Below are 16,158 nucleotides of genomic sequence, written 5' to 3'. Positions count from 1 at the left end.
TAGCAAAAAAATGTGATAAAATTTCTGTCAATTGTCCAAATTTAATTTTGTATCAAAGAAGTGCGTGTGAATATTCAGTATCATATTTTATTTATATTGAAATAGAGATGAGATGACTATTACAATGCGTTCTAAAATTTCAACAATAGTACATTACTGTAGAGGCCGGGAAGTAGGGGGTTGCCGGCCAAGTAGATATAGATGCATGGCCGAGCGTAGCGAGCCCGGATAGGGATGCGAGGCTGGCAACCCCGCGTTCCGGCCGAGGCTTGTATAGTGCTTTTCTCAAACATGAGATGAAATAAAATAAAAAAATAAAATGACAAGACATTAAGCTGGTGGGGACGCTAGTCTCGTCACCGTGTTTTGTGCGTGCGTGTCACGCTGGCTGCTGGCGCTGGTCGCGCGCCGTGCCACGGCGCGCTTTGAAACAAAAGACGGTCGCATTGCCGGCCGAGGGCGGGAAATTTGTATGAAATCTCTTTGCAGGCCGCTAGAGTGACCGCCATACCGCAGCGCCTGCAGCGCGATACTTCCCGGCCTATTATTTGTATCACAACGTCAATATTTCATGTCATATTTGTGAAATAAAAATTTGTCGTTACCTAATAGTTCCTTTGAGTCCGATTTGGATCGTTTGACATCATACAAGCATACGTAAATCCCACTCGACAAACTGCAGGTTTTTATTGTTTGTGTGAGCATTTTTTTCCATTGCATAATGAATTGTAAGATATAAGGTTATACGCTACTCGTGTGGAATGTAACCAATTTACATATGTCTGCTTAAAAAAACTCGCTTCGCTCATTTTTCAATACACCGACATTTGGCGACAATTGCCTACTCTTCTCGTATTGTAAATAACAAATTTCTTATGATTCACACCACGCTGTAAAAGCGCCAGGTGTGTTAAGGAATTAAAACGTGAACAAAAGACTCGTATCATCGTATCTCCGCCTAAACGGGAAATGTATGGGCGCAGAATAAAACGTTTTAATGGTATTACGGGGCCGTGTTTGTTACGGCTTATTTTATTACATTGCTAGCTGTTACCCGCAACTTTGCCTACGTCTTATGGGAACTCGTTTAGCATAAATAGACTGCTAAAATCATAAGCCTTTTTGACTTGGCCGTTGTCGGGTAAAAAGTTGCTTATACTAATCTGGAATAGGGTAGCTTTATCTGTGGATTTTTGTTGCGGTTTATAGTTCTAATAATGACCCAATCAACTAACCCACAAATTGTATCCACTTCTATTCTTGCATTTTGTCCAAATCTGCTCATATATCTATTAGTGTTATCACAACACAAACAATGGGTTGCCAGATAAATAACAGTATTTCTCCCACTATACAAAAGTAAAAATAGATAACCATTTGGAAAATAATCGTAGTTTTTTTAAATTTAATATAAAGTGGTTGGAAGTTACTTCTATGTTCCGGTAGATCAATAAGTCACCAATAAAACATAAAAATAATTCTCCAACCGGATTTCCGCATAAAATCAAACTAAACTTAATAATTTACATATATGCATCCCTTGTCCACCTTTCTTCTATTTTTTCCCGAGACGAAAGCGAGTTTTAACAAGACCTCTTATTTTATTCAGAGCAATTTGAAGATAATACGTTACGAAGTGTGCCAAATAAACAAACCTCAGGTGGTGGGGTGAAATTAAATACATACAGTGTGCAGTGCCGTCCCCACATAAATAATTTGCCCTTTAATTTCGTTGTGTACCTGTACTAGAGTCAAAGATGCAAGACAGTTCTGGAAAAGGACATTATTTTTGACTCCCGAGACAATAAAGAGTGGTGTTATAAGTATGTCGCTTATGTCGTATGTGTCGTAGCTCTTAAACGGTTGGTTCCAACGGAAGACTAGCGTCGGCCGCATGGTTGACATCTTGCTGAGTTGGGACCATTTCGTGACAATATTTGTCTCGATTTCCGTTTTTAGGGTTCCGGAGCCAAAATGGCAAAAGCGGAACCCTTATAGTTTCGCCATGTCTGTCTGTTTGTATGTCTGTCCGTCCGCGGCTTTGCTCAGGGACTATCAATGCTAGAAAGCTGTAATTTTGCACGGATGTATATAGGTAAACTATGCCGACAAAACGGTATAATTAAAAATTCAAAAAAATAATATATAGGGTACTTCCCATAGACGTTAAATGGGGGTGATTTTTTTTCCATCCAATCGTACCGTTGGATTGGATAGGTATTTTAATAATGGTAATGGCTACGGAACCCTATTTTGGGCGTGTCCGACACGCTCTTGGCCGGTTTTTTCTTTTTATTTGTTTTGTAAAATTTCATGAATAAATGTTTTATTTCTTTTTCTTTATTTCTAAACAGATGGATTGGATGGTGAAAGCTTGTTTCTTTGCTTTCATTAAAATCGGTTTAGCTGTTTTGAAATATTGAACTTTGAAACGACAATGTGAGCTATATTTTTGACCTCATCTCATCTGCATTATCAGAATTCAATGTTCAGTAAAAAACTCACGCTTAATTAAACTTTTGGTTTTGGTGTGGTAGAGCCACACTATAACCACTTGCTGGCTGCAGTACGAATGGGCCGGCTCGACCGGTTTAGTACCACACTCCCACAGAATACCGGCACGAAATAGTGGTTTTGTTACTTTGCTTCGTACGGTGAGTGGGAGATCCGGAGGCCCAACTTCCCCCTTTTAGCCCCCCCCCTCTTTAGGCCGGCAACGCATCCAGAGTACTAATAATGCTGTAGGTGCTGTAGATCACTTACCATCAGGTGACCCGCATGCTCGTTTATCAGTAATTTGTCAAAAAAAAAAAAACTATGCATTTGTAGCTGTTGACCACTTTGTCTTTGAAGAATTTGGTATTATTTCAGTAACCCATCATCTTCGAACGCCCCAATAATAATATCAAAGTCGAAATCATTATTTACGCTCAGTGGAGTTTGCCACTTCAATTGGATCTACTTCTTCACGGCGCTGTACAATTTAAGTTGTTTATTTCATCTAGAGAGGGTGAAAGGGTTCCAGTACGTAAAGGTTACTTTATATTCTGCCGTAAGGCCTGAACGCTTATTGACTTCAGGTACACTTGCTAGCTGATGGAATTATATCTAGGATTATTTGGTTAGTTGTGTTTACATTTAATAGTGTGCTTCAACCCTTTACGACTTCGTCCACATTCCAATGAGGGCTATCGCGTATGAATTCGCCACTAGAGGAGCTAGTGTAGCGTGAGGTCTCCGAAATGTCAAATCTCATAGTTTTTGGGTGAGCTACGCGGGTTTATTTATAATTAGAATAATTTTGTGAATATTTTGTAATATCTGAAATTAATTATGGCAAATATGCGTTCTGGGGCAATGAATGTCTGTGTTTTGAGACAGCTTTGTCTTTCGGAAACCTTTGTCCTCCCTTTTTTCCGAACAAAACGGGGACTATGCAACACTGTGGCATGCTCGATATTTTTATGGTACGGTTTTAAGGTGTATTAAATATGATTTTAATCTAAACTTTGTTTTCACGCCCGTAATAACAGACTTTGAAAGGCATACTTAAAAACCTCACGCAACAGTGCGCTATCTAGTGAGATAAAAAAAGATAGCCCTCATTGCGTGAACCTCGTCAACAATCTCATTCGATTGTCCACTTTCCCAAATCGCCCATATTTTTAACTCCTCTACTTTCCCAACTCCTCCGCTTTCTCATCTCGTCCACTTTCCCGACCCGTCCACTTTCTCATCTCGTTCACTTAACGGACTCGTCTACAAAGTCGTCCACGAATGTAGACAACTTGACAATGTGGATGAATTGGGAGTATGGACGAATGGGGTTTGTGGACATCTGAGGAATACGAGTATCTTGGGAAAATGGACGACATAGCAATGCTGACAATTGAAGAATGTAGACGAGGCCGCGAGTTATATGAGGAGGCCGCGAGGTATGGGATTAGTGATGAGCTAGGAAGTTGAGAAAATTGGAATATGGACGAAGTGTACCTAAAGGGCTTCGTTACGCTCCACGACCACTATTTCAACAAATAAAATTATGTACAATAACGAGCGAAGCGAGGAGCAGTGTTAGGTACAATCACGATCACAACACGCCAGTGGAAAAAAAAAACGTTCTTTCAGCAAGTTTATAAATTAAAACATCATCATCCCAGCCTATATACGTCCCACTGCTGGGCACAGGCCTCCTCTCAGAACAAGAGGGCTTGGGCTATAGTTCCCACGCGGGCCCAGTGCGGATTGGGAACTTCACACGCACCATTGAATCGCTTCGCAGGTTTGTGCAGGTTTCCTCACGATGTTTTCCTTCACCGCAAGCAGTGTTAGGTACAATCACGATCACAACACGCCAGTGGAAAAAAAAAACGTTCTTTCAGCAAGTTTATAAATTAAAACATCAAATATACTTAATATCCCTTATTCTTCCTTCACGCAATTTTGAACATGAACCGTATTTTATTAATTTTCCAAGCCATTTACTTTTATGTTTTACGTGTAGCTTGTCATTAGTAATTGAGTATCAATGAACAACGGCAGCCCTATCGGTAATGGCAGAGAAAGGCCGATAACTTGGTATTTGCCAAGCGATTATAAACTTGGAGCTTATCGAAATGTTCTAGAGTTTCCGAATTAGGGTATGCTCTGAAATATCAAACACATTAGGGGCTGTTTCACCATCCATTGATTAGTCTTAACTGGCGGTTAAATGTGATGCCGCATCTATTTGTTTTGTTCGAATAGACAGAGACGGCATCACATTTAACCGTCAGTTAACACTAATCAATGGATGGTGAAACAGCCCCTTAGTATTACAGTATTCTAGGCGTTCAAGTATCGATATAAGTCTCGGTTAAGTCTTTCATGGGGTTTGGTTTTTTGTTTGTCTAACAAAAATCACGTTCTGTAACAACTTTATTGTTAACAAGCTTTTATTTAATTAGCCCTTTTTGTTGATGTTTTTGGGTCAAATCTTGTAAAGTTCATTTTAACCCACTTCTAGTGATGGTATTAACTTGAAATTTGGTATACATACTCGTATGTTAGTTGGATAAAAATGCAAGTGGAGTACAACAAAAAGTACAGTCAAGAAAAAAACCTGTATTAAATTGAAATTTTTAACAGAAACTAATTTGTTTAAATTATTTATTTATTTATAAACCAATATAAATTTACAGTTAATATCAATTCGCTGTAAATTTATAAAACATTAAAATAATCACATGTAATAAACACAAACCGAAAATAACAATACAAAATAACTACAAATAATAATAACGAAAAAAAAGTTATTTAGGAATTTTTATCCTTGCTTCCCTAAAGCGACGGAAGACCACGCCTTCCGGCCAGAAGCCGGAGTGCAGGAACATCTGCTGGTTCTTAGCTGGCACTTGGAGTCTAAAGGAGCTAAAATTGTGTTTATAGTTTTCGCTTCAAAGCCGATAAACGCTGCTCCACTAGAGCTACGATCGTAGCAATATAGCCTTACAATTTTACACTTGCACACCTCGTAGCAGCTGCTACAGGTTCTACGGCGTAGCACTCTAAGGTAGCCCACCTGTCATATTCTACATACAGAGATGAGCGTTGATTTGAAAGCCTGAAATATATTCTACATTCCTTGATTTGTGCAGAAAAGTTTTAACCACGACGATTTTAGTGTTACCAATAGGAACAAGGGACCCATTAAAGAAATTATAATTATATTTTTAAAAGAAATAACGACCTACAAGTCAATACAAAATTAAAGTTAAGGTAATGATTTTGCCGACTAAACGATCCTAAAATCACTTTATTTTAATCCTGAAAACTAGATTATTTTTTAACTAACTGCAAAATTAGATTTTTGTTTGCTTTAAACCAAATAAAACGTAAAACTTTTTTTTTTCATAAAGTTCTCACTCAAGCTATCTGTATACCGAATTTCATTTAAATCACTTCAATGGTTTAGACATGATGTAGTAACAAACAAACGCATTTATAATATTAGTGAGATTGTTCGTGTCATCGTCTCTATTATAATAAAATATTCTCATAACACCTAGCTTTGCTAAGATACTTGTTAACGTGTAAAGACAGACTTCTGTTGTATGTAGGTCAAAATAAGATGGCCACTATATGAATCCTGGCAAAGTCCAAGCTATTTAGATCTATTTCTGGGCAGTTCTACGAGCGTTTCAACCGCTATCAGTTTCCTTTCGCAAATATTGAAGAAATTAAAGACTGTAAGCAAGAAATTTTAATGAACTGCAAGTACCGCATGCACACCATATTTTTGTTTTATAAAATCCTTCTATTCTACCTTTCCTTTCCTTAGGTCTTTTTATTCTTTTTTTAATTTAAGACGGTGGAAGCATACTCCTGTACTTCCACTGATCATAGGTATAGTTGCATGTTTGTTTAGTTTTTGTTTCGTAACTAATGGACCCCATACATCCCTGAATTATTGTTGTTCTTTTCATGTATTTTTTTTTATTTTAAACTGTATTTTTTAAGTATTTTATTTGTAATTATTTTATTTTAAAAAATGACTTTCTGCCAAGTTTTGTGCGGCGCATTTTTCTTGGTAATTCCAAAAGCGCTGGTAGTTTAAAAAATGACGTGAAAAAGTTCCCCACTTTGGCCTATTTACTGAAAAAATGATTTGAATTTGAATTTACTCATTTCTTCAGTATTTAAAAGCGACAGGAAACATGATAGCGGTTGAAACGCTTGTAGAACTATCCTGGCTATTCCTATATTGTTTACCTTCATTGACAATATTGGTCGAACATCGGAAGGCCGGGAATGGCTATCTGTGGAGGAAATAGGCCGGGGCCGGCTCATATCCGATGCTCTCGCGTCGCTAAGCAATGTGGATTAGATGATTCGAGCGATTTCAGTATTCGTTATGAACTTATGACTCACTAGTTTTTACCCGTGGCTTCGCACACGTAAATCATTAGATACAGCAGCTGAATTGAAATTTACGGATATTTTATTCCCGGGAAAATTAAATCGTGGTTTTCATTAACGTTACATTAAAAACAATCATGTAAAATTTCATGTCTCTAAGTCCAGCTGTTGTTATTTCGAGATTTTATCCCTATCCCGTGGGAATATCGGAATAAAAAGTAGCTTATGCTTTTTTTCAGATGTCCAGCTACCTACATACCAAATTTCATCAAAATCCGTCCATCCATTTCAGCGTGAAGGAGTAACAGACATACCTACTCACTCACTCACTCACTCACAAACTTTTATAATATAAGTAGGAATTAGGATATACACTAATAGGATAAGGAAGTGGCGGCGTGTTCCCACTACTTCCATTGACAGTACTATTATAGGCTATAATTATTTAGTTACTATGACTATGTCTAGTATCCATAGTACAAGCTCAGCTTAGTTTGGGACTAGGTCAATTGGTGTCAAGTGTCCCATGATATTTTTTTTATTTTATTTTACTAAGTCGGGTTGAGCAGGCGTCTTTATTAAAGTAGTTATTACGTGAATTAGTAAACGGTTCCTATTTTTTCAAAAGTATGTATATTGTATAGTAGTCGTTGCCCGCGACTCCGTCCGCGTAGTATTTGTTTATCGCTAGCCCGGGGATCTATGCAATTTTCCGGGATAAAACTATCCTATATCCTTACCGGGTACTCAAACTATCTGCATAGCGAATTTGATCCAAATCGGTTCAGTGGTTTAGACGTGATTGAGTAACACACATCTAAACATCCAAACCAAGGATAATTTGACACCAATGACTCATCAATTGTTAAATAGGACTCGCTCTCAAGGACTAGACGACAAAATTATTTCCAGTCATGGATAAAACGTGGAGAGCGTGTCTGATTCCATTAAAAAAATAGCAGCAGTCAATTTCAATACAGATCAAATAGTGCATTGTCATGAAACTCATCATAAATAGATTACCTAGTGCTCACAGCGCAGATAACAAAGTGTCATTCACCCTGCTGCGTGACTAGACTCACTCACTCCATTTATTCGTTCGCGACTAGAATTAATGATTGAATGATTGGAACTGTATAATTGATGAAAAGTACTTGATAGTGTTGGAACACTAGAATTAAAATAAATTTTTCAACACTTAAGCTCTGAAAGTAGGTTGCATTTACATCTTTAGGGATGTGAGTAAATTTAAAAATCGAACGGTGCTCCTTTGTATTCAGGAACTGGTAAACAAGGAGATTGTAATGCGTAATACTTACCTCCAAACCTCCATGCTGTCATAATGCCGCTGGCCAGTGCGGGCTGAATGTGCCAAAGCCAAAGAGCGCGAACTCGCATCCTGCAGGGCTACTACGAAACTCGAAGTTCGTATCGTACCGTCCCTCTCGCTCTCGTATTTAATAGTTTAAGTGTCAGAGGGACCGCACGACACGAACTTCGAGTTCCGAGTTTCGTAGTAGCCCTGCTAATCCTCGCATTTGTGATGAAAAGTAGAGTGTTACTCGAGTGTAAATGATCAATTACACCCGTGAGCTATAAGGTCCCTCGCTCACTTTGCTCGCTCGTGCGCCTAAATATCTTGGGTGTAATTGATCACTTTAAACCCTTGTTTTTCAATATACTAAAAAAATTAAATTAAATAACTATTGATAGTTAGCTATCATATTCTTAATAACAGATTTTGGATTTTTTGTAGAAAAGGGATCATACTCATACATTCTTTAAAGGCCGGCAACGGACCAATGACTCTCCTCGAGTAGTCGGTACTCATGCGCAGCGGTCATCATTTCCCATCAGATGACTCGGTTGCTCTTTTTCCTCCCTCTTAAATTAAAAAAAAATACATTATAATTATGTTAACTTATTGATTTAGTGCTCAATAAGTAATATTTCGTCACTCTTTTAAAAAAAACTCGTACCTCAAAATAGACAATTTTTCTGAGTAAACTTTATGAACATTGTGTCAAGGTTCAATTTTGTTGACATATTGATTTTAGATACGAGTTTTTTTCAAATTAGTGACGATTTATGTATTTTAACAGCAAATTCTCTGATATTGATATATTTAGCATTTCTCTTAGTAAATATAAGACTGTCATTAGTAGTAGTTAAGTAATGTTATGCCATTTTTTTGAGAATGGGTTATATGCACGTTCTCTTTTTTGCAAGTCGTAGCCTTTTTCTTCTCTTCGTGTGTTTGTTATTTCTTTACCCGTTTCATACTTTATTATTGGGAATTAATAACCTGTGGCAACTTTGTTGGTTAATGTTTGATGTAATTGTATACAATGTAAGTTTTATTGTACCGTTTGTGCCCAAATACATAAATAAATAAATAAATTAACATTGTAAGAACATTCCCCCCATTTATCATCGGTTAAACCAGGGTCTATTTTTAACCTGCACGTGTCCACAAATACACCCCAAGAGTCAACGGGGGGGTTAAAATTAAACGAGGCTTTTAGTCAGGCGATGACTTGTTTATCTAATAGATAAGAAAGCAAAGGTAATGGATTTGACTCTAGTTAGCATTTAGTTAACAATAATTTTTGTGAAATTGAAAAGTAAACTTCAAATATATGTAAATAAGACTTAAGGATAAAGTCAGAATGAAAAAGATTATTTTGTTTGGATATAAAAGGTTATTTTTATGCGCATTAAGCTTCTATTAGCCATCAAACAAAAACCGAGCAAAAATAAATATTAATTTAGCCTTAATTTGAGGTTATTGACAATAATAACATCTAAATTGGGAAGCCATTTCATATCGCCACCCTCGTTCTTCTACGTATCTCTTCATTTGTAAAACAAATTAGATATTACATTAATATGTAATAGCTAATTACATAAATACCTATGTAATACTTAATTTGTTTTACAAATGAAGATAAATAAATAGTGTTTTAGAGATAAATACCTAATAATAAGTAGCAAAGTTCCTTCTCGAATGCTACTTACTTGTAAATACTTCCAGTTAAAATTGAATTGGTACTGGGTCAAAATTCTTTTCGTTGCATTGTTTCTGACCACTCTGTCACGATATTATTTATGTCTTCTAACTAAGAAATGAAAAAAATGTGGAGCCGATGTTTGTTTTTTTCGGGTTAACTAATTTAACTAGAGAAAAATTAAAAATGCCACTAGGTTCCATAAAAAAAACTCCGTGCCATTTTTTCGGGGACAAATGCAAGACAATGAAAATAATTTTGACCCGCTCAACTCAAAACAAATCTGATGATTCCAAATTTCCCCGCATCACTTTAGTGCACCACATTCACTTCTCCAAACCTCTCTAATTCCAAACACAACAGAATAAATTGTATTAAGTAACCAAATGCATTGTAAAACCGAGACGGTCCAAATGTAAGCTAATTACTTTAATGCGCTACGAGATGGCTTATCGGTTAAAAATACGTTTGGCACGTGAGAACAATCTTCGGATTAGGGATGGAAGGGGTTAGAGTGAGTATGAGGATGAGTATGAAATTCGATTAATTGAGACACACGAATAAGGATGTAAGGATGAATAAGTATTTTAGAATAGAATACAAAATATTTATTTTTGAACAACTAAAATAATTAAGTTACTAGCTACTTAAAAAAAAAGTACACCCCTCAGCATGGTCATAGCAGGCTACGACGCTGATTTTCAATGGGTCCACAGTAACTTAAAACAAAAAGTAAAAAAATATATTTAGAAATTGAATTTGTTTGAGGTCAAAAATGATGGAGTTTGAATAGAGTAATTTTAGTTACGATATTATAGCTGGCGCTAACCTGCACTGGGTCCGCGTGGAAACTACGATCCCAGCCCTCCTATCCCTAGAGGAGGCCTGAGCCAAGCAGTGGGTCGTGTACAGTCAACGTCATAAATAAGTGATCACTTTTGTACTTAGTCACTTAAACGTCATGTTTGAACCTTGTCCTTGTCGCTTTCAGTCGTTACACAATTTCGTATGGCTTTTCAAACATGACGTTAAAGTGACAAGGTATAGAAAAGTGATCACTTATTTATGACCTTGACTGTACAGGCTGGGATGAAAGATGAAGTTATTGGAAAACTTTCGCAAAGCCGTTGAGTATGAGTATAACATTACAGAAATACCATCTATTTAATTCCCATCTCTAGGTCTACGTTGCTTCTCCTATCGCTGTTCGAAATCAACTGCGAGCGTAACTTCCTACGTGCGTACCCCCCGAATACAACTCCAACCTTTTTAATTCAAATCCGACAAATCGTTTATTAGAATGCGACCTCGGAATATTAAACGAGACAAAAGAACGGCGAAATTTGAAATTCATTTCGCGGAGTTGTGACTTCGTTATATTAAACGTTTTGCCAAGGACAGGTCCTTGTTTTAAAATTAGGACGCAACTACCTTCGGGAGTTCGGGCGAATTAGGCATAGGTACCATCAGCCAAATAATATATGGTCTACCACCCTAAAGTTGATAATCGTTTACATGTGGCTGTCAACATGAAAGTTCGACTTTAGCGACATATTAATTTGATAGGAACTTGTTTAAAATGAATAGACCACTTATTTGGCTGATGGTAAATACAATAGAATCGAATCACCTGCACCTAATTTTTTTAATGTAAGCTAAGTCGATAAGCCTGGTATAAGTCTAATAGTTTAATGTAATTTGATAAAATTAAATATTTATTTGACGCAAGTATTACCCCCACTTACAATTTACAAAAGCGCAGGTTTAAACATATGTTACAAATACGAGTAACCACTAAGGAATGCTTAAGTTCTTAACTAAACAATGTAGTCCGAAAACAATAAACAAGAACTAGAAATGTCGTAAACTTTAAGCTTAAAACAGGTCAAAACGAAATATTTTCTAATGCTATAAAACGGAGCAATATTTTGCTAGCAGTATTGTCGTTGTGTGCAGGCTTTCGGAAAACACGATAGAGATTGGGTTTGTTTTAATATACTGTCTTCGAAAATGACGAGCAATGACGGTGGTTTTCATTTTTTTGACAGTAATATTTTCGCGTACAATTATTTTTGTTCCACTGTCTAATAATTAAGTCCTTTGGATTTCTACATTATCTAATTCAAACCTTTAACTGTCTTCACTTCTGAGTTGGGTAGCATTGGGTATCTGAAGATTAAAGAAGAAGAAAGCTTCTGCATCCCGGTTTTCTCATAATCTTTACCTCTACCTCAAACAAACTTCTCAAATCTGGTCACTGAAGAGATACATATTTTTTACCATCACTTGAGACTGTAAATACACTACATCAGTCACATGTCTTCGCCGCGTTATAAACATTGATATCGTTGCTTCCTTAATGTATTTACTTTCACAACCAGCTACGTCGGGAAATTCCGAAAACAAGTACCTAGCCTCTCGTATTTATCTAAGACATTTTTTTTGTCACCTTTCCGTATGTCAAATGTAATTTGTTTATCTGTTTACGTGCGATTCGATAATAGTTAACCAATGAGCCGGTAATTATCCAAGCCTTTACAAATGTTTGTTCTCGGATCTCGGATGTTTAATATGTATTTATCAATATAAGTATGCTTATCCGTTGCCTAGTATCCATAGTACAAGCTTTGCTTAGTTTGGGACTAGGTAATTGGTGTCAAGTGTCCCATGATATTTATTACTATTATTAATATTTCAGATTTGGATCTATCAAAAGCAAGAAAAAAACTTCTTGTTTGATTTTTCAAAAGCGCATGGGTATTGCCTATTATTGACGACATAGTTACAGATTTTGAGACCTTTTCTGTTATTTTAACATTTCTAACAATATTTTAAAGATCGTCATTATCATCATCAGCCAAAAGAAAGTCAAAATTACAAAGATCAAAGGTATAAATTAAATACCAAACCGCAACTCCGTATTTCTTTCGTGTTTAATCTTCAAACGTTTGCTCACTGTTTTATATTCTGTGAGTATAAAACGAGGTTAACTTTCAGGTTATACACGGCCCAACGTGTAATGTCCCAAAATCTAATTGCGTCTAACCCCCAACGTTTGCCTTAGCCAGCTAAATTGTTTCAGTACGCTTGCTGATTTTGTTTATGTAACTAAGTTTTCGAATGTACCATTAATTTGTGAATGCAAAGGAATAATTTATGGAATTTTGAGCTGGCAACTGTATTTTTGTTTTTAGACGTATGTTTAAGTCTGTTTCAAATGTTATAAGTAGTAATTTTGATATTCATTGTTCCAGATCAAGCAGTTTTTTTACGAGTAAATTAAAGTAAGTCGCGTGGTCGTGTTTACATCATAATTTAGTATCTAGGCGACCGAGCTTTGCTTGGAGCTCTTTTTTTTTAATCGTGTTTCTTTTTTTTGGGGAAGAATCGTATAAGCTTTAAAAGAAAAACTTGAACTAAATAATTAATATATAAAAAAAGAAGAAAAAGTCATTCCTGTCAGAAATTTTAGCTACAGACCTCCAGTTTGCTAGTTCAACACTATCGATTGTTACCGATACCGAAATTACCGATCTTATTGCACGTGAAACTTGGCTCCAAGAAAAACAAAAGTTTCAAAACTAGACAACACGCGCTTTTCCCTAAAAATGACACAACTAGATGAATCGTTCGTTCCCAGAAACCCCCACATAGGAGAAATTCCCTTCATCGGAATCCGTCATTGAGAATCATCGAGATTCCCGACATAAATCAATATACCAGAATTTGAAAGTAATAATAACTAAATTATATGTTTTCTTTATAAGTCAATTAAGCTTTCTTATTTAAGTTTTGCCTGTCATACGAAAACGAAATGTCATTTGTCATGCTTTACGTTTGCAGTTTTCCTCTCGATAATATTGAAAACTGAGAAAAATTTAATATTATTCCCCTTTGGCAGTCTGGTTGTTACTGCAGGATTATCGGGTGACATGGGCGAAGTTACATTACATAATGACGTTTTCCTATGTCAATAGCGATAGAAATAGCGTTATAGGTCAATTCATAAGAGCAGGCACGAAATAACTGAACGAAAGTAATGTCACCCGACAAATAATAATAATAATAATAATATAATAATAATAAAGCTGAACTACTAGCAGATATACAAAATAATCACACAACTAAAACACCTCATACTGTCAATAATTTCCCACACACACTCATGCAGAGAACGCAGACAACAAGAAGAAGATGGACAGATGAAATTAATGAAGCAATAATGAGAACATATTACAGAATAACTAATCTTGAATCTAACACGTCAGCCTATCGCCCACAATTACACAATATTATCACACAGGAATTCCCGGAGTTATCAAATGTTTCCGAACAACGCATTGCCGATCAAAGACGAGCTATCGTCAAAAACCGATACATAAGTGAACAAAGACTACACGAAATTCGAAATGAAGTTCAGCAAACACTATCTTGTCTTAACTCTCAAACTCCAATAGTTCACACTTCCGACGCACAGACTACACAACATATTACAAACCACCGGCAACAGCTTACCGATGATATATTAACCTCAGAACCTAATAGTACAACATCAATCACACCTGCCCATAGACAGCCAAATCCCACTGTTGAAATACAAATATCAGAGACGTTTAAAATAGCTTATGAAAAATACAGAGACAGTAATCCAACTACTCGTCCATATATACCAAAACAAAAAACTTCAAAACGATTCCGACATATAGTAGATTACATAAACAGTATCATCCTTCCCGACTACATAACACCAGACGACGATTTCTCTAAAATACATGCAGTAGTTTATTGTGCTGCATACACTGCAAGTGTATGCAATGGATCCAAAATAAAAGATATAGGACAGGCTGTACCCCGAAAAGAATATGCTGTACCGCGTTGGCAAAAAAGATTAGAAAACAAGATTAATCAGCTTAGAAAGGATCTAAGTAGGATGACACAATACATACGCGGTAATGAAAGTAGGAGACTGACTTGGCATATTCAAAAAATAAAAGATAGATATAAAATTCATTCACGACACGAAGAAGAAAACACTACCGATGAACAGTTTATAGACACACTCAAACAGAAACTCAATACAGCTTCTAGTCGCCTTAAACGATATATTAATTGCACAAAACGTAAAAAACAAAACATTCAATTCATTAATAGCGAAAAACAGTTTTACAGACATCTCACATCAAATACACAAAACACACATAACAGTTCATCAAATTGCACCCTGTCTCCCGAAAATTTACATCAATACTGGTCAAATATATGGGGTAATACCCTAGAACACAATCGGAATGCAGATTGGATAAAAGAAGACTTGCAGACACTAAGTGACATTCCTCAAATGCAATTCCAACATATTCCAATAGATACATTTATTCAAGTGATTAAAAAAACACACAACTGGAAATCACCAGGGTCTGATAAAATACATAATTACTGGTATAAAAAATTGACCATTCTACATCCGCTGTTACATAATCATTTAAATACATTTATAGAAACGCCACAATCAATGCCGTCGTATATTACGGAAGGACTAACCTTTATGATTCCTAAAAATTCTGATTACAGCAATCCTGCTAACTACCGACCTATAACTTGTTTACAGACTATATACAAAATTTTAACTTCATGTATCTCTGACCTCATCTACAATCACATATCACAAAACAATATTATGTCAGAAGAACAAAAAGGATGCCGAAAACATAGCCAAGGCTGCAAAGAGCAGCTGATTATTGACTCCGTTGTAATGAAACTAGCCATCAAAAACAAACACGATATTAGTACCATGTATATAGATTACAAAAAAGCGTTCGATTCAGTACCACATAGCTGGTTACTACATGTCTTAAACCATTACAAAATTCACCCTACACTAATCACATTCTTACAAGACACGATGACAGGCTGGAAAACTAAACTAAAACTTATCAATAACTCTGTAACAATTGAAACTGAAGAAATACTAGTCAGACGAGGCATTTTTCAGGGAGATGCTTTGAGCCCACTATGGTTCTGTCTTGCTCTCAACCCACTCTCTAACATGCTGAACCGATCAAACTGCGGATACTCACTAAAACCTGACACACAAAATAGTTCTTCTCTTACTCATCTCATGTACATGGACGACATTAAACTTTATAGCAATAGCATAAACTCACTCAGGAAACTAGCAGACATCACACAAACATTTTCAAATGATATTCACATGGAATTCGGTATAGATAAATGCAAAACATTCTCAGTCCAGCAA

At 36.2% G+C, this 16,158-nt stretch overlaps 1 protein-coding gene across 4 annotated transcripts in view; it reads left to right on the top strand.

The window, feature by feature from the left end:
- rols (zinc-RING finger and ankyrin repeat domain-containing protein rolling pebbles) overlaps positions 1-16,158 on the top strand; it is a 377,175-nt gene that overhangs the window by 80,255 nt on the left and 280,762 nt on the right. For 3 of the 4 annotated variants that reach the window (XM_074099452.1, XM_074099453.1, XM_074099450.1), the window contains one exon: positions 13,160-13,189. The exons of the other annotated variant lie outside the window; for it this stretch is intronic. The gene's annotated coding sequence lies outside the window, so the exon portion shown is untranslated. The remainder of the gene's footprint in view (positions 1-13,159; positions 13,190-16,158) is intronic. 4 annotated transcript variants of the gene reach the window in all.

Source organism: Choristoneura fumiferana, chromosome 16, assembly GCF_025370935.1.
Source record: "Choristoneura fumiferana chromosome 16, NRCan_CFum_1, whole genome shotgun sequence".
Lineage (NCBI taxonomy): Eukaryota > Metazoa > Arthropoda > Insecta > Lepidoptera > Tortricidae > Choristoneura > Choristoneura fumiferana.
The sequence above is the reverse complement of the archived record's forward strand: the minus strand, read 5'-3'. Positions and strand labels throughout refer to the sequence as shown.